Below are 27,530 nucleotides of genomic sequence, written 5' to 3' on the forward strand. Positions count from 1 at the left end.
ATTTAAGTGCCCTAGATAATTCGTCCCTATCGAAGATCACCGATGGAGGACAACTTTTATCACTGGCAACGATGGAGAAGAAGACGGGGATTAATTTCAGAATTGGATCGGAGACAAGGATTATGACCACTCCCTGCCTGAATTGTAGTGAGGCATGGATAGGGCTTTTGGGGTCTGTGTTCGGTGCATTGGACGAGAACGTATTTAAAATTTATTAACTTTAAAGGAAGTTTAGGTGTCAATTAAAAAATCACAAAAAACTTAAAACACACCTTACACTATCCTTCCTCCCATACTTTTCTCTTCCAACCCCTAACCCAGAAGCATCCACCTGCGACAGGCGATCTCACTGAATGCAGAAGCCACCAGCGGAATGGGTCCGAGATTTCATCCTTTTTGCCTTTTACCTTTCATAACGCTGGGACCACGAAGCCAAAGCTCACCCGAAGAGAAAAGTTCTTTCTGAGCTTCTCTCATGGTTGTTGAACTGTTGTTTCTTCTCATTTCTGTATTTTCTTCACTAGCAGCTGCTCAACAAAGATCATCTAACATAGGCTTGGTCTCCTCTCTCTCCCCCACCAAAACCCATCGTGGCTCTCACCTTCTGGCCAATTTGCTTTCGAGTTTTACACATAAAGCAATGGCTTTGCTGTTGGAATTTGGTTTGCCGAAATTCCCCAAAAAACAGTCGTTTGGACTACAAACAGACAGGACCCGCCAATGCCATGAAATACTACATTAGTCTTGAAAAATGACGGTAGACTCAGCTTGCAATCCGCACAAAACCAAGCCATCAAATCCATCGCTGAAGGTGCCCAAGATGCAGCAGGATGGAAGATTTCGGCTCGAGATACAAAACCAAGCCATCAAATCCATTGCTGAAGGTGCCCAAGATGCAGCAGGATGGAAGATTTCGGCTCGAGATGCAGCAGGATGGAAATCTGGTGCAGTACCCCGTAGACAATTCAGACACGGCCCCTTGCGCTTATTGGGCTTCAGGTACTAATGGCCAAGGAAACAACGTTAGTTTAAATTTTAACATTGATGACCATATCTCTACTTGCTCAACGGAACCAGTTTCAACATAAAGAATGTAACTAATGGTGGATTTGCCACCGGAAGGACGACAGTTTACCTGCATGACAATCGATGTCGATGGGCTCTTCCGGCTCTATTCGACCAATTTGGATGTAAATAGCAGTGATTGGTCAATGGAAATGAATTCAATGAATGATTTTTGTGATGCCAAGGGGCTATGCGGCATGAATGTATATTGTATTCTCATGGATCAAAAAGCTGATTGTAGATGTCTACCTGGTTTCGATTTCATTGACAGAAATCAGCGTACTTGGTGTTGCGCGAGGAAACTTAGTGCAGAGAATACTTGTGGAAGTGAGAACCAAAACATCGAGTACACCATGTTCTCTTTGGACCATACCACTTGAGAATGTACACTACACATTACTACACATTGTAGGCTATTTTATGCAGTTTGGTCTCATGTTTAACCTGTTTGATGTTACACGGGTAGAACATCCACATGTAGAGACATTAATTTTTCTTCTTGGAAAATGGAAGGTTTGTCAAAGAGGGGCAAGGTCTTTTGGAGCAAGGTGCCTGAGGCAATACACTGGTCAGTTGGGAAGAAAGGAATGGCAGATCCTTTCATAATCAAGCCATTCTGGTCAAGAAACTCTGTGGTAAAGGTGAAAGAATATTGGTGGAAGTGGGTATCTATTAACAGTCTTTTGGGAGTTTTAAAGTATAGCCATTTCTAAAGTCATTGGGGTAGCATCATATTGGATAAAAACTTTGCTTTGTTATCTAAAATGCTATAATGCTGTTTTGCTTGGTTTGTTAGATCCAATGAGGTTGTATCGAGGGAATCTCTCATATTGGATATGGACGTAGATGTTGGCATTTATTGCACAAAGTGGCCACTCTCATAGTATATTTGAGATTCTCATGTTTGTTACTCAAAGTTTTAACATCACACAAACCAATGGCCCTAAATCTTGAGTTGTCTCATTCCTATTTTATTAACATTCCCATAATGACTCCATTTACATGCTACATTTAAGCACAATGGAAAAATAAAATGATACCATTTGATTTATTAGTTCCCTATCAACTCCACCTACTAAATTATTAAAAAGCATTGGTACTCAATTTTCACAACTTATAGATTCGTGAGTTAGAAATAACCACGAACAACAATGCATAAGCCTACTGAGATTTTCCATAATGGGTTACACTGCAAAACATTCCTATTTTCATATCTACCCACATGAATATATCAAGAATCACCATGGATTTTGTATGATAGGAATAGATATGAAAACTCTGCCTTGGTTTGAAAGATGATCAACTTCCCTTTACATTGTAGCCTGGTTTCAGGTTTGGCTTAGTTATGTATGATCCAACCTTGATCACCCACCATAGAGCTGGCACAACTATTCTAAAACCTTAAATTTTTCAAATTTAAGGCTCAAATACAAATATGTACAATGCAAAGCCTTGTAGTTTATATTCATAAACTTGTATTTACACTGTCTCAAGAAACTAGTCCTATTAAGTGGTGTTGCCCAATCCAAATTTGCCTTGCCAGTGTTCAAATCCAATGAAATTTTGTTGAAGGGTGTCTAACAAAAGTTTCATAAATGTAACAATTCTTACAGGACAATTTTGTTCAGATCCTATGAAATTTTGTTGAAGGGTGTCCAACTAAAGTTTCATAGATGTAGCAATTCTTAGTGGACAATTTTCTACAATATAACATCACCTGTGATGATGATGATGATGATGATGGAAATAATGAAAGGATGAGAGGTCCATCATATGGATGGTTGAACCCTACGGGAAGGTTGGGCAAATTTTCAAAAATTCCTCTCTCTCCCATTTGGGAATCACATTCCCTATTTTAGAAAATTGTATTTTCAATGATCAATCTTGAAACCAAACCGGACCAGATCTGAAACCAAAAGGGAGTAGAGGGATATACCTAATCCGGAGTAATATTAAACCCCCAATGAAGGTATTCACGCCCAAAGAGAAGATCAAAGACTGCTTTCATTGAGTATGACACGATGCAAGGTGAAGCAGAATCAGCAAGACGGTTCTTCAGCAAAAACCGAATTCTTCAACAAGAATATGATAGAGGGCTGGTGAGTACGACTTCAGATTGCCTCTTCTACCAAAAGGCAAAATCAAGAACTGTTCATGATCACTCCAACTAGTGGAGATCGAACTCGGTAGGGTTGCAAGAGCAGGAACAAGAGCAGAAGACAGAATATCTTCTCTCTTAATTCAGCAGACTATTTGTTGTCTTATTGTGGGTCTGCCCTACTCTTCTATTTATAGCCTTAAAAAGAGGTTCTCCTAGTTCCATTAAGAGTTTCCTAATCAAAATCTTATATTTGGATATGGACTCTCTTTAAGATATAAGGATAATCCATTATCTTATCTACAGATGAAGATCAACCTTCCTAATCTAATTACGAATTTCCTGATCCAAATCTTTATTTGGATTTGAACTCTTTGAGTGGATAGGGATAATCTCTTCTCCTATCTATTGATCCAAATCCCATAACCGCCCTCATTTAATTAATCTTATTAAGCCAGTTCGAATTGGGCTTTAGGTCCATTAAGTCTATGTGCTCACTAGCCCTCTTAATCTGCTGCCCAGTTGGCTAACCTTGTATGTCGTGGGATTCAAATATTGATCTATACATCAGCCACAAGGGTTCAGCCCAACCTTTGTTACAAGGCCTGTCCGAATTCACTATACGAGACAGTGAACCCCTGAGTCCATCATCATGGGCACTTAACGAGCCCAACATTTACATTAAATGGTCATTGGGTCAAACCACCTTATAAAAACCCAAGGACTGTGGGCAGATGCAAGATTAGCCCATTAAGTATTACCCTCAATGGTCTTACACTAAACATCTCACCCCCTACTGCAACGGACAAAGAGGAACTCTCCCTCGACTGCAATGTACAATGTTGCACTCTCTACTCACAAGGATCCTGGCAGTTTAGGTTTCCATCAGAGAGAGTGCATCCCTTATCATTCACTTTGTTCGACAAAGGGGCGGATCTTGTCACTATGATCACCCATTCAGATGAATATTCGGGCTGTCCCAACATACCCAAATTTTGACCCCCTCTAAGGATCTCACGGATTGGCACATCAAAGGCAGCCTAATCCGACACGTAGTGCAATATCATAATCGAGTCTAGGGGTCAGATGTAACATTCCAATTTTTCCCATCTATCTCCAAGGTCTAGGGCAATATTGGAATTTTGGTCCAGTTCAAGGTTTCAAGAAAACTCACACTGCATGTACCTCAGGTCTCACCCTAGCAGTTGAGATAGGCCACCCCAACCAACTTGGCGGCACATCAATGTTAGCCTTAGTAGGATTAATCTCCCCTAATATATCCAACGGATGTGAAAATTCTAAACTAACACGAGCCTCATATGTGTCCAGTTAAAGGGTATTACGCAGAAACACACCATGATAACAAGAATCAAATATATACTTTATTCATTTACATTAAATGCCATAATGTACATCATTCTGATTGGAGCTAATGGCATACACTATCTAACAGCTCCCATGTGTTTCTCGAACACTTTCTGTGTCAGTGGCTTAGTCAATGGGTCTGCTACATTTTCCGCTGATGCTACCTTCTGAATTAGGGCATCCCCTCTTCTAACTATCACTCACAGTACATGGTACTTCCTCTCGATGTGCTTCGACTTTGAGTGGGCTCGTGACTCCTTAGCTTGAGCAATGGCTCCAGTGTTGACACACAACAATGGAATGGGTGATGTGCTGGATGGAACTACTCCCAATTTCTGAATGAACTTCTTCATCTATACGGCTTCTTTGGTAGCTTCACTTGCGGCAATATATTCGGCTTCGGTTGTGGAATCTGCCGTGGACCGCTGTTTGTTGCTTTTCCAGCAAACAACACATGATCCTATCGTGAAGATATAACCAAATGTAGACTTTCTATCATCTGCATCTGATTGGAAATCGGTATTAATATACCCCTGGATTTGTAGTGAATTACCATCAAATACTAGACAAAACTCTTTTGTCATTCAAAGGTATTTTAGTATGTTTTTCACAGTGATCCAATGCTCTTGCTCTAGGTTAGATTGGTATCTACTTACCACACTCACCACCTAAGAAATGTTAGGACGAGCGCACAGCATGGCATACATGATGCTCCCTACGGCTGAGGCATAAAGAACCTCTTTCATGCCCTCAATCTCTTTGGGAGTCTTAGGAGACATACCCCTAGAGAGAGTGACTCCATGCCTGAAATGAACGTATTCTTTCTTGGAGTTTTCCATGTTGTATCTCTTGACTATTTTGTCAATATAAACAGACTGTGATAATCCTATTATCATCTTCGATCTATCTCTATAGAGTCGAAGACCCAATATGCAGGAGGCTTCTCCAAGATCTTTTATGGAGAATTGTTGTAAAAGCCATACTTTCACCATAGTTAACATTCCTACATCATTCCCAATGAGTAAAATGTCATTTACATAAAGAACCAAGAACATAACCTTATCCCCACTGGTTTCCTATAAACACAGGGCTCATCCGGATTTTGCTCAAAGTCAAACTAGTTGACGGTAGTGTCAAACCGGATGTTCTAACTCCTAGAAGCTTGCTTAAGTCCATATATAGATCGATTAAGTTTACATACCATGGGTTCCTGACCTGCAGCTATGAAACCTTGTGGTTGCTACATATAGATATATTTAGTAAGATCTCCATTCAAGAACACAATTTTGACATCCATTTGCCAAATCTCATAGTCAAGGTTTGCTGTTACAGCTGGCAGGATCCTAATGAATTTAAGCATGGCCACGGGCCAAATGTTTCCTAATTATCAATTCCTTCTTTCTGAATGTACCATTTTGCCACAAGATGAGCCATGTAGGTCTCAACCTTACCATCATGGCTTTTCTTCCTCTTATAGATCCATTTGCAACCAATTGCTTTTACCCCAGAGGGCGGATCAATAGAGTCTAGACTCCATTGGTCTCCATTGAGTCCATCTCTAATCTCATTGCACCTACCCACTTCAAAGAATCTATATCTAACATAGTTTTCGTATGTCACGGGGTCCTCCTCACTGGTCGTAGCTTCCACCAAGTAACTTTTTGGTCATAGTCGTAGCGAACTAGAGGTCTGGAATCCTGGGTAGATTACCTAGGTTGGTTATTAACTGGAGCTTGTGGAACATCTCCCACTACCCCTGAGCTCTCCTCATCAAGAACAAATTCTTGATGATGATTGTTCAAGATGTAATCCTCTTCCAAGAAATGGGCATTTCAATTATAGAACACCTTCTGTTCTCCTGGGTAGCCTACAAATAGGCAACGGTTGGTCTTAGATTCCATTTTGTTAGCACTCATTCTTTTAACATGTGTTGGATAACCTCAAATCTTCAAGTGTCTCATACTTGGTTTCTTACCGGTCCAAAGATCATCGAGAGTCTTCGGAACGGATTTGTTTGGAATTTAATTCAACACGCATATCACAGTCTCTAGTGCATGACCCCAAAAGGATGTGGGTAGTTTTGAGTGTATGAGAAGTGATCGGACCATATCCAATAAAGTCCAATTCCTCATTCCTGACATACCATTTAGCTATGTTGTAGCAGGAGGAGTTAGTTGTGATACTATCCCATTGTCCTTTAAGTAGTCCCTGAATTCGTCAGAGAGATACTTGCCACCTCGATCTGATCGAAGGGTCTTAATTTCTCTCCCTAATGGCTTCTCGACTTCTTGTTTGAAAATTTTAAACATTTCAAAAGATTCGGACTTATATCTTATTAGGTACATGTAACCATGCCGTGAGTAGTCATCGGTAAAAGTTATGAAATAAACGTGTTAGTTACGTGTCTTAACATTCATGAGACCACATACATCAATATGTATAAGGTCAAGAGTGTTTGTCGATCTTTCAGGCTTACCGTTAAATGGTCGTTTCGTCATCTTATCCTGAAGGCAAGGTTCACAGGTTGGGAGATCTTCTACAGTTAGAAAATCCAAAGGACCATCCTTTACCAGCATTGTGATGCGATCTATGTTAACGTGACCAAGTCGATAATGCCACAAGTATGTGGGATTAATTGTATCACGGGTTCTTTTCTTGGGGTTATTATCCGACATAGTTTTGGTTATATTTGTTTCCAGAGAATGATGAAGAACATAGAAACCATTCTCATGTTCTCCGTATGCAAGGAATTTGTTATTTCTTTTGATAGTAATCATATTTTTAAAGAGAATAGAATATCCATCCGCGCACAATTTTGAAACAGAAATCAAAATTTTCTCAAATTGGGTACATAAAGACAATCTTTTAAGGTAATTAATCCTTCTCTGAAATACAATTCTACAGTCCCTATGGCTGTAGCTGCAACATTTGCAGAAGTCCCCAATTAAAGAATCACTTCTCCATCACTCAGTCTTCTGCTTGTTCTGAACCCCTACGATGTATTACATGCATGAGTAGAATCCCCAGAGTCAATACACCAGGAAGCAGAAATTACCAACATATTGGTTTCTATGACAAAGGATTCAAAGTTACCTTGTTTCTTAGTCTCCAGGTACTGAGGACAGTTCCACTTCCAATGGTCGGTTTGCTTGCAGAGGTGACAAGCATCTGATGTTTTGTCCTTCCTCTGCCTTTTGGGCTTGCTAATTTTCTTCCGAGGCTTCTTCTTCGCTTTCCTCTTCCTCTTGCTTGATTTGCCACCCTCAACAAGCATGGCGATGGGCTCATCCTTTTTTATCAGTTCCTCAGCCCTTTGCAACATATTGTTGAGTTCTTGGATGCTAACATATAGCTTGTTCATGTTATAGTTCATGATGAACTGATTAAAAGAATGAGGCAAAGAGTTCAGGATGTCATCAACCTTAGTGACATGATCTAGCCCATATCCAAGAGCCTCCAGTTCATTGATGTTGTTAGACAATGTATGCCCTTAGATCCTATCAGAATGATGTACCTTATGACATTTAATGTAAATGAATAAAGTACATATTTGATTCATGTTATTATGGTGTGTTTCTGTGTAATACCCTTAAACTGGACACATATGAGACTCGTGTTATTTTAGAATCTTCATAGTCGTTGGATAGATCTGGGGAGATTTATCTTGCCAAAGCTAACACTGATGTGTCGCCAAGTTGGTTGGGATGGCTTGTCTCAGATGCCAGGGTGAGACCTGAGGTACATGCAGTGTGGGTTTTCTTGAAACCCTGAACCGGACCAGAACTCTAGTATTGCCCTGAACCATGGAGATAGATGGGTAAAACTGGAACGTTACACCTGACCCCTAGACTCGATTATGATATTGCACTTGGTGTCGGATTAGGCTGTCTTTGATATGCCAATAAGTGAGATCCTTAGAGGGGGTCAAAACCTAGGTATGTTGAGACAGTCTGAGAATTCATTTGAGTGGGTGATCATAGTGATAGGATCAGCCCCTTTGTCGAACAAAGTGAATGATTGGGGATGCACTCTCTCTGATGGAAACCAAAACTGCTGGCAGTCGATTTCAACCGTTGAAATTTTTTTTTGTAATATATATATATATATATATATATATATATATATATATATATATATATATATATATATATATATATATATATATGGTTTCATAATGTTTGCAAAATGTTTTAATTCCCGGGATCCATGTGAGTAGAGAGTGCAACATTGTACTTTTGCAGCTGAGGGAGAGGTCCTCTCTTGTTGGACAGTGTTTGATCATTATGGACTGAGAGGTTAAGTGTAAGACCATTGAGGGTAATACCTGATGGGCTAATTTTGCATCTGCCCATAGTCCTTGGGTTTTTATAAGGTGGCTTGACCCAATGACCATTTAGTGTAAATGTTGGGCCCATTAAGAGCCCATGGTGATTGACTCAGGGGTTCATTGTCTCCTACAGTGAATTCGGCCAGGCCTTGTAACAGAGGCTGGGTTGGACCCATGTGGCTGATGTGTAGATCAATGCTTGGGTCCCATGCCATACAAGGATATCCAACTAGGCAGTAGATTGGAGGATAAGTGAGCACATAGAATTAATGGGCCTAAAGCCCATTTCGAACTGGCTTAATTAAATTAATTAAAGAGGGGTGGTTCTGGGATTTAGATCAGCAGATTGGATCAAGAAACTCATAATTGGATTAGGAGGGCTGATCTTTATCTGCAGATAAGATAACGGATCATCCTTATATCTTAAATAGAGTCCAGATCCAAATACAAGATTTGGATTATAAATAGAGGAGTAGGGCGAACCTCCAGACCATCCTTCAGTCTTACTGATTCAAGAGAGAAGACAGCGTACGGTTGAACTGACACCATCTTCTGTTACTGCCATTATTACCAGTTCAATCTCCACTTGTTGGAGTGATCAAGAAGAGTTCATGATATCATCTTTTGGTAGAAAAGGTGATCAGAAGTCGTGCTCACCAGCCCTCCATCGAGTTCTTGCTGAAGAACCATCTTGCTGATTCTGCTCCACCCTACGCTGTGTCATTTTCAGTGGGAGCAGTCTTTGGTATTCTCCTTGGGCCTGAACACCTTCGTTGGGGGTTACTACTTCTCCGTATCAGGTATATCCCTCTCCTACCTCTTGGTTTCAGATCTGGTTCGGTTTGGGTTCAAGATTGATCCTTGAAATTGCAGTTTTTATAAAATAGGGAATGTGATTCCCACATGAAAGAGAGAGAACTTTTTAAAATTTTTCCCAACCTACCTGCAGGGTTCGGCCATCCATATGATGAATCTCTCATCCCTTTAGTGGTATCAGAGCCAAGTTCAAATCTTGAACCGAAATTGACCAGATCTGAAACTGTGCAAATGGGCAGAAGGGGTTCTACCCGATTTGCGCAGATTGTTGTTTTTCTAGGAAATCGGTTCCCAGATTAAGGGTGATTGATCTGAAATTAAATCCTTTGAAATCTGATTTATATTTACAATTGTTCTTTATATTTATCTTGATCTATGGGTTGTTCGTATGGTGGAGATCGAAATCTTTATTTTTTTGGCGCAAGAAACCTGCGTTTTGCTGTTCTTTTACATTCTTGGTCTGTAAATATATATATATATATATATATATATATATATATATATATATATATATATATATATATTATTTTTAGACTGAATGTATAGGATTTCGATTTGATGTAATATTAATAGAAATTAGGTTTTCTATTTATATTTCATTCAAAGTTGAAGCAGAAGGCACAAGGAGGAGATTTTCGCAGATTAGAGTTCGCCCATCTACGATTTATAGTTTTGGAAACTGCAAGTTGTGTACTAACCTCTGTTTTGCAGGGTAGTAGACCTACGAACAGTCCCCCTTGTACTGATTCTTGAATGTCTTTTATCAGTAATTTAATTTCATATCTTAATCTCGAATTAAAAATCAAACCCTAGACCCATTCGAACTAGATTGGATCAATTGGACCGAATCTGTTGTTCAATGGGGGCTGTTCTTAGCCCTAATTTTTCACTTTTGGGTCCAGGAGTTGATAGTTAATTGCAAGATGCAATTCAGCCCACACCTGTAAAACCCAATTTTAATATGTTAAAACTGTTTTAAGTTAGACAGTTTTGTATGCCCTTATCTTCAATCAAAATTGATGTACTTTATGAGTTTATTGTAAATGAATAAAAGTACATATTTGATTAATGATCTCTTGGTATGTTTCTGTGTATTACCCTTAAACTGGACACTTATTGAGACTCGTGTTAGTTTTGAATGTTCACAGCCAGTGGGTCAGTCTGGGGAGACCTATCCTGACAAGGTTGACACTGTGGTGCCACCAAGTCGGTTGGGGTGGTTTGTCTCAGCTACCGTGGTGAGACCCTAGGCACATACAGTGTGGGATTAATTGAATATTTGAACTGGACCAGATTTCTAGTATTTCCCTGGACCTTGGAGATTGATGGGCAAAACTGGAAAGTTACACCCGACCCCTAGACTCGATTATGATACTGCACTAGGTGTCGGATCGAACTGTCTTTGATGTACCAATCAATGAGATCCTTAGCGGGGGTCAAAACCTGGGTATGTTGGGACAATCCGAGAATTCATCTGAGTGGGTGATCATAGTGACAGGATCAGCCCCTTTGTCGGACAAAGGTAATGATCGGGGATGCACTCTCACTGTTGGAAACCAAGACTGCCGGCAGCCGATTTCAACCATTGAAATTTGTTTTTGCGAAGTATATTTTATATGAGATATAAAAGTATATACATTATGGTTTCTAAAATGTTTGCAAAAGGTTTTAATTCCCGAGATCCATATAAATGGAGAGTGCAACACTGCTCCTTGCAGCCAAGGGAGAGGTCTTCTCTTGTCGGGCAGTGTATGATCATTATGGGCTGAGAGGTTAAGTGTAAGACCATTGAGGATAATACCTGATGGGCTAATCTTGCATCTGCCCACAGTCCCTGGGTGATACAAGGTGGCTTGGCCCAGGGACCACTTAGGATAAGTGTTGGGCCCATAGAGCCCATTTGATGGGTTTCAGGGGGTGCACTGTCTTTAACAGTGTATTCGACCAGGTCTTGTAACAAAGGCTGGGCCGAACCCATGTGGCTGATGTGTAGATCAATGCTTGGGTCCCACGCCATACAAGGAAGCCCAACTGGGCAGCAGTTAGGACGGTTAAGTGAGCACATAAGCTTAATGGGCCTAAAGCCCATTTCGAAATGGGCTATTAATTTAGTTAATTAAAGGGGCGAATTCTGAGATGGATTAGCAGTTAGGATAGGGTCTTAATCCTATCCACTCAGAGAGTCCAGATCTGAATGTGATTCAGATTTAGAAACCTCATAATAAGATTAGGATAAAGCTAATCTAATCTGCAGATAAGATAAGGGTTTATCCTTATCACTAGAAGAGAAGGCTGATCCAAATATGATTTGGATAAGCACCTCCTAATGGGATTAGGAGCTGATCTTTTAAGTTAACAAAAAGAAGGAGGGGGCGGCAGCCTTGAGAGAGACCAAGAAACACATCAGATCCTTTTTAGTGCTGAAATCAAGAAGAGAGAATTCTGCACCCTGCGAATACTCTCTTGCTGCCTCCCTCCTCTTGCCGCCCTGTTTGCCAGTTCGATCTCCAGCTGTGGGAGAAGTCAAGATTGGATCTTGACATCAATTCTTTGAGAAAGGATTGAAAAGGGAGCTGTGCTCACGTTCCATCCTGCTGTTTCTTGCGAAGGACAGAGTTCTTGGGGAAGAACACTACTGATTCTGCTCCATCCTGCACTGCGCCATCTTCAGTGGGAGCAGTCTTTGGATCCTTCCTTGGGCGTGAACACCTTCGTTGGGAGATATTGCTTCTCCGTATCAGGTATCATTCTCTCCCATTCCTTTTGGTTTAGATCTGGTTCAGTTTAAGTTTCAAGATTTATCCTTGAAATTATGATTTTCTAAATAGTGAACGTGATTCTCAGTTGAAGGGAGAGAAAAATTTTTGAAATTCGCCCCTTATTCCGCAGTCTTTGGGCGTCCATGTGATGGATCTCTCAACCCTTCATTTTTGCCCATTAACCGCATAAAAGCTATTAGGGCCAAACTACTCTTTGCTATTCAGCCCATATACCTAGATGATATTAATTAGTAATATTATGAATTATTATGGACTTTAATTATGGGTTTTATAGTTATTAATTGATTGGATCAATTTTGTTCCTGCATGTGATGTATGGATGTGTAATGTGCAACATTCATGGGCCATAAGTGCTTGGCCCATGCTGATACGATAGTAGTTCTTGCACACACCATGGCTGAATGCACATCATTGCCATGATGTCCTTAAGATCATTGGATGATCTCCCTCCCTGGTAGTCCCCACACCAGCTTCCTCCCCAAAGAGGAATTGTGCGGATCCCTAGCCGTTTAGGGCCCATCTAAATCTGATTTTATGAATGCCAGTGGGAGCCATTTTGGTTTGACCTAAGTTAAGCTAGGGCATAATTTTTGTTCCCTCTGCTGAAATATGAATGCATGTGATAGGGAGATTAATATGATGAACTCTCTAAAAGCCTTCTATCATTAGCATGAAGATGGGTTCTTCAGTAATGAGGAAACACACCATAAAATTGGGCTATCCATTTGCTATTGGATCTGTTAGAATGTTTCATAAGATGATAGGGGTGTCATAGACCGATGTGGGAGGCGTCTGTCCTAAAATGGAAGACTCTCTCACGATACCTTTGTATTCATGAATATGATGGGTAAGCACTAATAGGACAGAAATGTTTAACCTAAAATGACAATGAACCTTATCTGACAGAGGCCAAAGGGAAAGTTCATAAGATGAAAGGATATGATCCTTCACAGAAAGGTGGTAGGGTTATGCAGTTGAAACAGTTGGCTCCATGCACCCTATGTGATTTTTCACATTTCCAAAGACATAATTCGCGGTCTCCATCACTGAGATGGGAGGAAAATCTCAGAGATGAACAAATGAGAATGGAAAATAGATTAAAAGCCATATCTATGTAGATGATATGAATCAAATAAGGTTGTGGACTAATATTTGCTTTTTATCAGAGATGGCAAATGGACAATTCGCAAAATTCTTGGATGACAACAAACTTAAGGGCCCTAACTACATTGACTGGTACTGAAACCTTATGCTGGTCCTGGCATTAGAAAAATTGGACAAAGTAGCTAAAAACGCTGCTCCAGAACATCCGGGAGATAGGGCTTCTGAGGCCCATAGGAGGGACTACCAAGAATGGGATGAGAAAAATTCTCTTGCCCGCTGCTACATCATTGCATCCTTAGACAATCTGATACAATGACAATTCGATCAGATCGAATTGTCCAAGGATATCTTGGATAGTCTGAGGATGATGTATGAGGAGTAGAATCGTTCTACTCATCAAAAGTTCTTGAAATAGTTCATGACCGCGTAGATGTCCAAGAACCAGCAAGTTCATGACCATTGTCTTAAGATGATGGGATATATCAATGAATTTGGGGCTCTTGGATCTGGGCTTGACCATGTCATTAAGGTGGATGCCATCCTAAATTCTTTGCCTCCTTTTTCAATCAGTTCATCATGAATTATAACATGAACAAGCTAAATGTTAGCATCCAAGAACTCAACAATATGTTACAGAGGGCCGAGGAATTGATCAAGAAGGATGAGCCCATTGCCATGCTTGTTGAAACTGAAAAATCGGGCAAGAAGAAGAGAAAGGCTAAGAAAAAGCCTCAGAAGAAAGCTACCAAGTCCAAAAGGTAGTAGAAGGACAAAGCATCAGATGCTTGTCACTTCGACAAACAGGCCGACCACTGGAAGAGGAACTTTCCTCAGTACTTGGAATCCAAGAGAAAAGGTAATTTCGAATCCTTTGTCATAGAAACCAATTTGTTGGTAGCTTCTGCTTCCAAGTGTATTGACTCCATGGCTTCGACTCATGCATGTAATTCACTGTAGGGGTTCAGGATAAACAGAAGACTGAGTGACGGAGAAGTGACTCTTTACTTGGGGACTTCTGCAAGTGTTGTAGCTACAGCTATAGGAGCTGTAAAGTTAATTTTCAGAGAATGAATTATTGTACTAAAAGATTGTCTTTATGTACATAATTTGAGAAGAAATCTAATATATGTTTCAAAACTATGTGCAAATAGGGATATTCTATTTTTCTTTAGTAATTCGATTACTATTAAAAGAAATAACAAATTCCTCGCATACAGAGAACTTGAGAATGGTCTCTATGTTCTCCATCTTTCTCTGGAAACTAACATAATTGAAACTATGTCGAGTGACATCCTCAAGAAAAGAATCCGTGATACAGTTAATCCCATGTGTCTCTAACATTACCGACTTGGCCATATCAACATAGATCATATCACAAGGTTGGTGAACTTTGCCTTCAGGGTAAGATGACAAAATGACCATTTAACGGTAAGCCTGAAAGATGTACATGCACACTTGACCTTATACATACCGATGTATGTGGTACTATGAGTGTTAGGACACGTAACCAGCACGTTTATTTTATAACATTCACCGATGATTACTCTCAGTATGGTTATGTGTACCTAATGAGACATAAGTCTGAATCCTTTGAAAAGTTCAGAGAATTCAGGCAAGAAGTCGAGAAGTAGTTTGGGAGAGAAATAAAGACCCTTTAATTGGATCGAGGTGGGGAGTATCTCTCTAATGAATTTAGAGACTATTTGAAGGTCAATGGGATAGTATCACAGTTAGCTCCTCTTACTACACCACAAGTAAACAATGTATCAGAGAGGAGGAACCAGACTTTATTGGATATGGTCCGATCACTTCTCATACACTCAGATTTACCCACATCCTTTTGGAGTTACGCATTGGAGACTGCAATATACGTGCTGAACTAGGTTCCAACCAAATCAGTTCCGAAGACTCCCTATGAGCTTTGGGCTGGTAAAAACCAAGTGTAAGACACTTGAAGATTTGGGGTGGTCCGATACATGTTAAAACAACGAGTGCGGACAAATTAGAATCCAAGACCAGTCGTTGCCTATTCTATGACCCAGGAGAACAAAAGGTGTTTTGTAATCGAAATGCCCATTTCTTGGAGGATGATTACATCCTGAACAATTTATTGTCAAGAAGTTGTTCTTGATGATGAGAGCTCAAGGGTAGTGGGAGATGTCCCACAAGCTCCAGGTAATTACCAATCTAGAAGATCTACCCAGGTTTCCAGGCCTTCAGTTCGTGTTGGCTATGACCAGTATAGTTACTTGGTGGAAGCCAATACCAGTGAGGAGGATCCCATGACTTATACGGAAGCTATGTTGGACATAGATTCCTTGAAGTGGGTAGATGCCATGAGAGATGAGATGGACTCAATGGAGACCAATGGAGTTTGGACTTTGGTAGATCCACCCCTGGGGTAAAAGCAATTGGTTGCAAATGGATCTATAAGAGGAAGAAAGGCCCCGATGGTAAGGTTGAGACCTACAAGGCTCATTTTATGGCGAAAGGGTACACTCAAAAAGAGAAAAACGATTATGAAGAAAACTTTTCTCTGGTGGCCATGCTTAAATCCATTAGGATCCTGCTAGCTATAGAAGCGTACCATGATGATGAGATTTAGCAAATGGATATCAAAACTGCATTCCTAAATGGAGATCTTAGTGAACATATCTATATGCAGCAACCCATTGTTTTATAGCTACGGTTTGACTCTACTGTCAAAAGGTTTGACTTTGAGCAAAATCCAGACGAGCCCTGCGTCTATAGGAAATCCAGTGGAGATAAGGTTACGTTCCTGGTTCTGTATGTAGATGACATTCTACTCATTGGGAATGATGTAGGAATGTTAACTACGGTGAAAGTATGGCTTTCATAGCAATTCTCAATGAAAGTTCTTGGAGAAGATCAAAGAGGATAATAGGATTATCCCAATCTTCTTATATTGACAAGATAGTCAAAAGATACAGCACAGAGAACTCTAAGAAAGGAAATGTTCCTTTTAGGCATGGAGTCACTCTTTCTAAGGGTGTCTCCCAAGACTCCCGAGGAGATTGAGGGCATGAAGGACGTTCCCTATGCCTCAACTGTAGGGAGCATCATGTATGCCAAGCAGTGCACTTGTCCTGACATCGCTCAGGCAGTGAGTGTGGTAAGCAGATTCCAGTCAAACCCAGGGCAGGAGCATTGGACTGCTATGAAAAACATACTCAAATACCTTCGAAGGACAAAAGAGTTTTGTCTGGTATTCAATGGTAGTTCATTATAGATTCAGGGGTATGCTAATGTCGACTTCCAGTCAGATCCAAATGATAGAAAGTCTACATCTGGGTATGTTTCCATGATAGGATCGTGTGTTTGCTAGAAAAACAGCAAACAGGGGTCTATAACAGATTCCACAACTGATGCTGAATACATTGCCGCAAGTAAAACTGCCAAAGAAGCATTTTGGATGAAGGAGTTCATTCTTGAATTGGTAGTAGTTCCATCCAACACATCACCCATTGCATTGTTGTGTGACAACACTGGAGCTATCGCTCAGGCTAAGGAGCCATGAGCCCACCCGAAGTCAAATCATATCGAGAGGAAGTACCACGTATTGCCGGAGATAGTTGGAAGAGGGGACGTCCTAATTCAAAAGGTGGCATCAACGGAAAATGTAGTAGACCCATTGGCTAAGCCACTGACACAGAATGTATTTGAGAAACACGTAGAAAACGTGGGACTCCGGCTTATACTAGATTGGACCTAAGTTAAAGTGGGAGCTGTTGAACAGTATACGCCCTTAGCTCCAATTAGAATGATGTACCTTATGACATATAATGTAAATGAATAAATTACATATTTGATTCATGTTGTTATTGTGTGTTTCTGTGTAATACCCTTAAACTGAACACATATGAGATTCGTGTTAGTTTAGAATCTTCACAGCCGTTGGATACATGTAGTGTGGGTTTTCTTGAAACCCTGAACCGGACTATAATTCTAGTATTGCCCTGAACCTTGGAGATAGATGGGCAAAATTGGAATGTTACACTTGACCCCTACACTAGATTATGAAACTGCGCTAGTACTGAGCTAACCACTTCGTCACTTGCCGAAAGGTACAACTCTAAAACATCGCCCTCTTTGGGCCGGGTTAAGATCAGTATTCCAGTGAGGTACTTTTTGAGCTCGTCAAATGCGAGCTGACAATCTTGGGTCCATTCGAACCCTTTGCTTTTAATTGCTTTAAAGAAAGGTAGGTAGCGATCTACTGATTTGGACATGAAGCGACTCAGGGCGGCTATTCGGCCATTCAGCCTTTGAACCTCCTTCATTTTTTGGGGTTGTCTCATATCTAAGGTGGCCTTTATTTTGTCCGGGCTGGCTTCAATGCCACGCCAATTTACGATGTATCCTAGAAGTTTACCCGAGGTGACACCAAAGACACTTATTCGGGTTTAGCTTCATAATAAATCTGCGCAAGATTTTACAAAACTGAATGTAAATCTTGTATTAAATCACATAAGAACTGGGTTTTGACGACCATGTTGTCTACATAACATTCTACTTTTTGGCCAATCAATGGCTCAAACAGTTTATTTACAAGTCTTTGAAAAGTCACCCCAACATTTTTTAGCCCAAAGGACATGACCTTGTAGCAGTATAAGCCAAGCTCGGCTATGAAGGCAGTCTTTTCTTCATCTGTCGGGTCCATCTTGATCTGGTTGTAGCCTAAATAGGTGTCTAGAAAGCTTAGCAACTCGTGCCCCGATGTCGCGTTCACCAGACGGTCGATTCTGGGGAGTGGGAAGCAGTCCTTTGGGCAAGCTCGGTTCATGTCAATGTAGTCGACGCACATGCATCATTTACCGTTAGCCTTTTTCACCAAAATGGGGTTGGCCACCCAGCTCAAGTAGTGGACTTCCTTGATAAAATTGACTACAAGGAGCTTCCCGACCTCTTCATCGACTGCCCTCCACCGCTTTGGTGCTAGGTTGCGTTTCTTTTGTCTAACGGGCCTAACTACAGGATCAATATTAAGTTTTTGGGTTATGATGCTAGGGTCTATGCCGGGCATTTCTACTGTAGACCATGCAAGAACATCTAGATTTTCAAGTAAAAAGCGTATCAGTTTGGATCGCAGAGGCTCCTCAATAGAAGCACCGATCTGAAGAGTTCGGGTTGGATCTTCCGCTGAGGTCGGGATGGAGATGGTCTCTTCTATGGGTGCAGCTTGCTCCTCGCTCTGCTCCGTAGGTCACTCCAGCTTGAGGTCATCGCCCACCTTGGCTTTCCCTTTAAGGGCGGTGACGTAGCACTAGCGAGACTCAAGCTGGTCACCTCGCGCTATCCCAATTCTGAAGTCCGTGGGAAACTTCATGGCCAAGTAGTAGGTGGACACCACAACCCGTAGGGCATGGGTAATTGGCCGACCTACTATGGCATTATACGAGGAGGGGGTTGTTGAAGGGATAGGATATCCATCCTATGGACGCCCAAAGATTGCGGAATAAGGGGGCAAATTTCAAAAAAAAATTCTCTCCCTTCAATTGGGAATCGCATTCCCTATTTAGAAAATCATATTTTCAAGGATCATTCTTGAACCATAAACTGAACCAGATCTGAACCAAAAGGAGTAGGAAGGGATTATACCTGATACAGAGAAACAATATCTCCCAATGGAGGTGTTCACGCCCAAGGAAGGATCCAAATTCTGCTCCCACTGAAGATGGCACAATGCAGGGTGGAGCAGAATCAGCAGTGTTCTTCCAAAAGAACTTGACCCTTCGCAAGAATCAACTGGATGGCTGGTGAATACAGCTCCAACCAATCTTTTCTCCAAAAGATTGGTATCAATATCAAATCTTGATTTCTTCCAAGAACTGGAGAGATCGAACTGCTGGAGGCGGCGACTGTAGGAAGGAAGCGGCAAGAGAGTATTCGCTGGGTGCATAATTCTCTCTTTTTGTGATTTCAGCTATGAAGACAAGAATGTGGATTACCTTTCAGAAGGCTGCCGCCCCCTCCTCTTTTGTTAACCTAAAAGATCAGCTTCCTTTTCCTATCAGGAACTGCTTATCCAAATCATATTTGGATCAGCCTTCTCTTTAGGTGAGAAGGATTCTTATCTGCAGATCAGATCAACCATCTCCTAATCTAATTAGGAGGCTCCAGATCTAAATCTTTTTTAGATCTTGGACTCTCTAAGTGGATAGGGTCTAGGCCCAATCCTATCAGTTGATCCATCTCAGAATTCGCCCCTTTAATTGACTGATGAAATCAGCCCAGTTCGAATGGGCTTAAGGCCCATTTAAGGTTATGTATTCACTTAGCCTTTCAAACTGCTATCCAGTTGGGCTTCCTTGTATGGTGTGGGACCCAAACATTAATCTACACATCAGCCACATGGGTTCGGCCCTGCCTTTGTTACAAGGCCTGGCCGAATACACTGTTATGGACAGTGCACCCCCTAAAACCCGTCTTATGGGCTCTATGGGCCCAACACTTACCCTAAGTGGTCCCTGGGCCAAGCCACCTTGTAACACCCAGGGACTATGGGCAGATGCATGATTAATTCATCAGGTATTATCCTCAATGGTCCTACACTTAACCTCTCAGCCCATAATGATCATACACTATCCGACAAGAGAGGATCTCTTTTATGGCTGCAAGGAACAGTGTTGCACTCTCTGCTTATGTGGATCCCTCGGCTGCAAGGAATAGTCCAAATGCATCTGGGACTGGAAGGCATCCACGTGATCATTTGGATCGAAGGATCCGTCATACATATCCAGTGGAGGGAGCTTGAAGTCCCTTGGCATGGGGACAACAAGGAGTTCTGGAGATAATGGGGAAGAAACTGAGAAGAGAGGGGTAGCTTTAACTTCACCTCAGCATACCTCCTCTTTTCCTTTGAGCTCGGGAGAGACTCGATAGCAGTTCGGTAAGCTCACCGGCGTCTTTGCTACTACTTTGCTGGCTTGGTGTTGGTGCTTGATGCTTCAGTGTTGCCGAACTCGACGGGCTCAGACTGCTGGTGGCGGCTCTGGACTGAAGGGTCCTGCTTACAATCTGCAGCCAAAACCTTGAACGGATTCTCTGAGAGTGGTAGCTCGAACCGCGATGGCCAGGGTGATACGGGCTTGGTTGGCTGTGATGCCCCTAACCTACCTGCAGGTTGTGAGGCGGGGGTGGCTGGCCTCTCCTTCTAGCTATGGGAAGAGGCTTGACTCTTGGCGGGATCCTGGGCTTAGGAGGCCTCTCCCTAGCGAGGTCATTCACTCCGGTGGGAGGGCTTGGTCTGCTTCGTGGCCGGATGCCGAGGGGAAGTGACGGCTGGGCCTGAGGCAAAGAAGGAAACTGCTGCTGATACTGGTACTGGGAAACCTGGTGCAACATTTGTTGTTGATAGAGTTGGAATTGTTGAAATTGTTGCATTTGAGCTTGCTTGGGTCGCATGCACTGCGTTAAATCCTCCAACTGGTTCGGGTTGGTTGTTGGGGGCACAACCGAGGGTTCAGCAAAGGTTGCTCCAACTGTGGAAGGGAGTGGTGCGACCGCGGGTGCCATAGTGAGAGGCACGTTCAAACTGGGGACTCCGTCCACGGAGAGGGGGACGGTGAACTACCCAATACAGATAGTAGGAAGTTGGGGCTGCTCCTCAGAAGCGTTCTGGCTGGAACCATGGTCGGCGTTGCTGGAGGAAGCCATGAATGCTGAGTTTTTAGAAAAAGAAACTGTAAAAGCTTAGAGGAAGGCTTTTTTAAGCATTTCCCACAAACAACACCAAATGATGCGGCACAATCCGAGCACTCTTATCTGGTTGCTGACTGGCTCCTAGATGGCAACGGATGGCACCTAAGAAGAAGAAGAAGATGAAGGATTCCTAGGGGATTTGCTCGGCGAGTATACTCCGAAGCTTTAAGTTAGAAGGCTGGGGAGAAATCAAAGAGTGTAAAGAGGCTAAGAGTGTAGGTCGCGCTGGATCACTAAGTTCTCAAGATTAGCTCGAGAGCAAGTAAGTTTTCAGATAGGATCTCTGATGTTCAAGAGAGAGCTTCCCTTTAACAAGGGAGCTCTTATATAGGCATTCTTGTCAAATTGGGCGTAACCACCACTGTGCTTCTGTCAAGGTCGTTACCTGCCAGGGCAGCGTAGGTGACCGCTGTAGGGTACCAACCAATCGGGTGAGTGACACGTCCCGAAAGGATAGGCACGCCACCATTTGTCGAGAGACAGGTGTAGTCTATTGAATTGGCAGGGACTGCACCATCGATCATGAGACATGGTGCAGTCTGGCAGGTACAGTCTTGTCAGATAGAAGCTTCTTGAAAGCATCGCATCACTTAGCCGTGAGCTACCTTGTAGCGAGCTATCCTGTCGTGTAGCGAGCTCCTAGGAGTACTTCGAGGTGACCCTTCTCAAGGTTGTCTTTGGCAGTTTTCCTGCCTAAGTGTTGGAGCGAGCTAGTTATCCTAGCTCGCGAGCTGGGATAGACTTGTCTTGGAGTATTCCCTTTCGGTAGCTCGGGGGACCTCGAGCTCGCATTGTAGCGAGCTCCCCTTATAGCGAGCTATGGTGTAGCGAGTTGTCCCTACAATGAGCTATGACGTAGCGAGTGAAGGGATAGGAAATCCATCACATGGACGCCCAAAGAATGCGGAATAAAGGGGGCGAATTTCAAAAAATTTTTTTTCTCCCTTCAAATGGGAATCGAATTCCCTATTTAGAAAATCATATTTTCAATGATCATTCTTGAACCATAAACTGAACCAGATCTGAACCAAAAGGAGTAGGGAGAGATAATACCTGATACAGAGAAATAATTTCTCTCAGTGGAGGTGTTCACGCCCAAGGTAGGATCCAAAATCTGCTCCCACTGAAAATGGCGTAGTGCAGGGTGGAGCAGGATCAGCAGTGTTCTTCCAAAAGAACTTGATCATTCTCAAGAATCACCTGGACGGCTTGTGAATACAACTCCCACCAATCTTTTCTCCAAAAGTTTGGAATCAAGATTCAATCTTGATTTCTCCCAAGAACTAGAGATCGAACTACTATAGGCGGCGGCTGCAGGAAGGAGACAACAAGAGAGTATTTGCAGGGTGCAAAATTCTCTCTTCTATGATTTCAGCTCTGAAGACAAGACTATCTGTTGCTTGTGATTGATGTTGTGTCTAAAGGCTACCGCCCCCTCTTCATTTTATAGACTTAAAGGGATCAGCTCCTAATCCCATTAGGAGCTGCTAACCCAAATCATATCTAGATTAGAAGTCCCTTTAAGATAAGGGATAACCCTTATCTTATCTGCAGATTAGATAAGCCATTTCCTAATCTAATTAGGAAGTTTCCATATCTAAATCTCATTTAGATCTTGGACTCTCTAAGTGGATAGGGTGTGGGCCCAATCCTATCAACTGATCCATCTCAGAATTCGCCCCTTAAGTGATTAATCAAATTAGCCCAGTTCGAAATGGGCTTAAGGCCCATTTAAGGTTATGTATTCATTTAGCCTTCCAAACTACTGCCCTGTTGGGCTTACTTGTATGGCGTGGGATCCAAACATTGATCTACACATCAGCCACATGGGTTCAGCCCAGCCTTTGTTACAAGGCCTGGCCGAATACACTGTTATAGATAGTGCACCCCCTAAAACCCATCAGATGGGCTATATGGGCCCAACACTTACCGTAAGTGGTCCCTGGGCCAAGCCACCTTGTAACACCCAGAGACTGTGGGCAGATGCAAGATTAGCCCATCAGGTATTATCCTCAATGGTATTACACTTAACCTCTCAGCCCATAATGATCATACACTACCCGACAAGAGAGGACCTCTCCCTCGTCTGCAAGGAACAGTGTTGCACTCTCTCTTGTATGGATCTCAAGAATTAAAACCTTTTGCAAATCATTTTGAAACCATAATATATATACTTTTATATCTCATATAAAATATATTTTTCAAAACAAATCTCAACGATTGAAATCGGCTGCCGGCAATCTTGGTTTCCATTAGTGAGAGTGCATCATCGATCATTACCTTTGTCCGACAAAGGGGCTGATCCTGTCACTATGATCACCCACTCAGATGAATTCTCAGACTGCCCCAACATGCCTAGGTTTTGACCCCCGCTAAGGATCTCACTGATTGGTACATCAAAGACAGCCCAATCTAACACATAGTGTAGTATCATAATCGAGTTTAGGGGTCGGGTGTAACTTTCCAGTTTTGCCCATCAATCTCCAAGGTCCAGGGCAATACTGGAAATCTGGTCCAGTTCAAAGATTTAATTAATCCCACATTGTATGTGCCTAGGGTCTCACCCCGGTAGCTGAGACAAGCCACCCCAACCGACTTGGTGGTACCACAATGTAAGCCTTGTCAAGATAGGTCTCCCCAGACCGACCCACTGGCTGTGAACAATCTAAACTAACACGAGTCTCATTAAGTGTCCAGTTTAAGGGTATTACATAGAATATGCACTTCTATTCATTTACAATAAACTCATAAAGTACATCATTTTGATTGAAGCTAAGGGCATACAAAACTGTCTAACAACGAGTCGTCCTGCAGGCTCGTTACTTAGTTGCAGTCAGGCTACGGTGCTGAGTTATTTGCTCATGCTGAGTCAGGTCCACGTGTCATTGTCTCAAGGGGTCGGGTCAAATCATCCTCCATCAATTATCCCTAATGATCAATGGGTTAAATTTAGAAATACTCTAGCTCAACACATGTTTAACAATCAGAGAGCTAGAGCTAGAGCCTAAGTGTTACATTATTATGTATGATGTTTGAGTTTGTTAGTTTTTTTATGTATTATGTCTTTTTATTTGGAATTATTTTATTAGTTATGAAACACATGAGACATTATATTATTGTTGTTTTATGTATTATTTCCTTTTCATTATGATGCATTGAATGAATTATTTTTCACTTGGAATTCTCATATAATTTTGAACAATTATCTTTAGTTGAGACGGTGAACTGCTCAATACAGACAGTAGGAAGTTGAGGCTGCTCCCCAGAAGCGTTATGGCTGGCACCACGTCCGACACTGCTGGAGGAAGCCATGAATGCTGAGTTTTTAGAAAAAGAAACTATAAAAGCTTAAAGGAAGGCTTTTTGAAGCGTTTGTCACAAACAATGCCAAATGATGCGGCACGATCCAGGCACTCTTAGCTGGTTGCTGACTGGCTCCTATATGGCAACGGATGGCACCTAAGAAGAAGAAAAAGATGAAGGATTCCTAGGGGATTTGCTCGACGGGAATACTCCAAAGCTTTAAGTTTGAATGTTGGGGGAGAAATCAAAGAGTGTAAAGAGGCTAAGAGTGTAGGTTGCGCTGGATCACTAAGTTCTCAAGATTAGCTCGAAAGCAAGTAGGTTTTTAGATAGGATCTCTGATGTTCAAGAGAGAGCTTCTCTTTAACTAGGGAGCTCCTATATAGGCATTCTTGTCAAATCGGGCATAACCGCCACTGTGCTTCTGTCGCAGTCGTTACCTGCCAGGGCTGCATAGGTGATCGCTGCAGGGTACCACCCAATCGGGTGAGTGACACATCCCGGAAGGATAGACACGCCACCATTTGTCGAGAGACATGGGTGCAGTCTGTTGAATTGGTAGGGACTGCGCCGTCGATCAGGAGACGTGGTGCAGTCTGACAAGTACAGTCTTGTCAGATAGAAGCTTCCTGAAAGTATCGCATCGCTTAGCCGTGAGCTACCTTGTAGCGAGCTATCTTGTCGCTTAGCGAGCTACTTTGTAGCGAGCTCCGAGGAGTACTTCGAAGTGACCCTTCTCAAGGTTGTCGTTGGGGCAGTTTTCCTGCCTAAGTGTTGGAGCGAGCTAGTTATCCTAACTCGCGAGCTGGGATAGAATTGTCTTGGAGTATTCCCTTTCGGTAGCTCGGGGGACCTCGAGCTCGTGTTGTAGCGAGCTATGGTGTAGCGAGCTGTCCCTACAACGAGCTATGACGTAGCGAGCCGTCCTACTGGCTCATTACTTAGTTGCAGTCAGGCTACGGTGCTGAGTCATTTGCTCGTGCTGAGTCAGGTCCACATGTCATTGTCTCAAGGGGTCGGGTCAAATCATCCTCCATCAATTATCCCTAATGATCAATGGGTTAACTTTAGAAATACTCTAGCTCAACACATGTTTAACAACCAGAGAGCTAGAGCTAAAGCCTAAGTGTTACATTATTATGTATGATGTTTGAGTTTGTTAGTTTTATTTGGAATTATTTTATCAGTTATAAAACACATGAGACATTATATTATTGTTGTTTTATGTATTATTTCCTTTTCATTATGATGCATTGAATGAATTATTTTTCACTTGGAATTCTCATATAATTTTGAACAATTATCTTTAGTTGAGAAGATGTCTACCAATATTGAGGTTACCCAGCCTGAGCGTGGTAGGGGAAAAACAAATGCAAGTGGCTTGATGAAGAAGAGAAGGCATTGATTAAAAGTTTACATGAATTGAGTATCGATCCCATGTAGAAATGTGATGTTGGTTCTAGAAATGGGTATATAATAAAGTTGCAAGATATGATTCGTTCAAGGATTCCCAAATGCAATTTACAAGCAAATACTCATATTGATTCTAGGCTCAAATGGCTTAAGCAGAAATACTTTGCAATTGCTCAAATGTTAAAGGAAAGTGGTTGTAAGTGGGAAGATACAAGGAATATGATTCAATGTGTGAAAGATTGGTATGAACGTTGGTGCACGGTAAGCTGCCCATCCATTTATTATCTTTTATAATTGCCCTTGATGTGTTTTGTTTGTTCTTTTATGTATTTATCTTTTGTTATAGATTGTATTTTTTATAATGTTAGGAGCACAAGGATGCAAGTGGCTTGTACGGTGTGGAATTTAAATGGTTTTGGGAACTTGGAGAGATTTATGGCAAAGGGCAATTGACCAATCAGTTGAAACATTTGAAGAAGCTGTGCATCATTTGGAAGTAGATGACATAGAAAACTATGAAACACATATTATCAGTGATGATGATGATTTGGGTGATGAAGGCCAATCAATTCCTCAACCCAGCATTTTAACCTCTACAGGCACAAATAGTTCAAAGAAAGAGAAGAAGCAAACTAATTAAGAAAACGAGGCAAAGAAACAAAAAGTAATGCAGACACAGATCAATTTGGAGGCACAATTTTCATCTGTTGCGGACAAATTTGGGTCATTGATAGAAGATATTGGTATCCATTTTAAGGCCATAGCTTCTGCAATGGCTCATGAGGATGAGCGTAAGCAACAAGTAGCTGATAGGAGCAGTAACATTGTGGGTGAATTGATGAAGGTTGAGGGATTAACTAGTGGTGATGTATTTCGAGAGGCTAATGTTCTGTCTACCGAAGCATTGAAGATGAATGTGTTTTCATAGCTACCACAAGTAATGAGGAGACAATATGTGTTAGAGCTTCTCTGTCCTAGCTGTGGTGAATCTACATCTAACCACTAGGCAATATGCATAAGCTGTGCATATTATCATTTCAGTTTGATATATGGCGGACTTTTTTTAAAAAATGATGGACTTGGACCTGGACTTAATTGACTTGAACTTGATTTTGTTGTTTTTTTTTTTTTTTTGCTTTTTATTGGACTTGGACTTGGTGGACTTTTTTGTGTTTTTATTGGACTTGTTTTTTTTTTTTTTGTTTATGTGTTTGTTTATTATAGGCCATGGATTTAGAGATTGATTCCCAAAAGATGAAGAAAATCAGAGAATTTTGATCAGGTTATATTCTAGAATGGTGAGTCAGTTTATGTTTTAGCCATTTCACAACAAACTGAATTTGATGATGTAGGAGTAATAATTCGCAATTCAATGAATTCTTTGCCTTTGCCTTCGCCTTTTTTTTGCACAATAGCCATTCTCAGACTTGAAACCACATTCTCAGCCTGAGATTTTACCATTATGCCTAGTAATGGCTTCTATATTTGATGAATTGATGCATCATTCAAATTCTTGCCCTAGACAAGAGATATATGT

General features: G+C 41.6%; 1 long non-coding RNA gene across 1 annotated transcript; it reads left to right on the forward strand.

Moving 5' to 3' along the window:
• Positions 1 to 292: 292 nt before the first annotated feature.
• LOC148874341 (uncharacterized) lies at positions 293 to 27,279 on the forward strand. Its single transcript, XR_016105329.1, has 3 exons — positions 293 to 999; positions 25,891 to 26,254; positions 26,362 to 27,279. It is a non-coding gene; the product is annotated as an uncharacterized LOC148874341 (long non-coding RNA).
• The last annotated feature ends 251 nt before the right edge of the window (positions 27,280 to 27,530 follow it).

Source organism: Nelumbo lutea, chromosome 1 (genome assembly GCF_056320005.1).
Source record: "Nelumbo lutea isolate HS-2025 chromosome 1, American lotus-T2T, whole genome shotgun sequence".
Taxonomy (NCBI): domain Eukaryota; kingdom Viridiplantae; phylum Streptophyta; class Magnoliopsida; order Proteales; family Nelumbonaceae; genus Nelumbo; species Nelumbo lutea.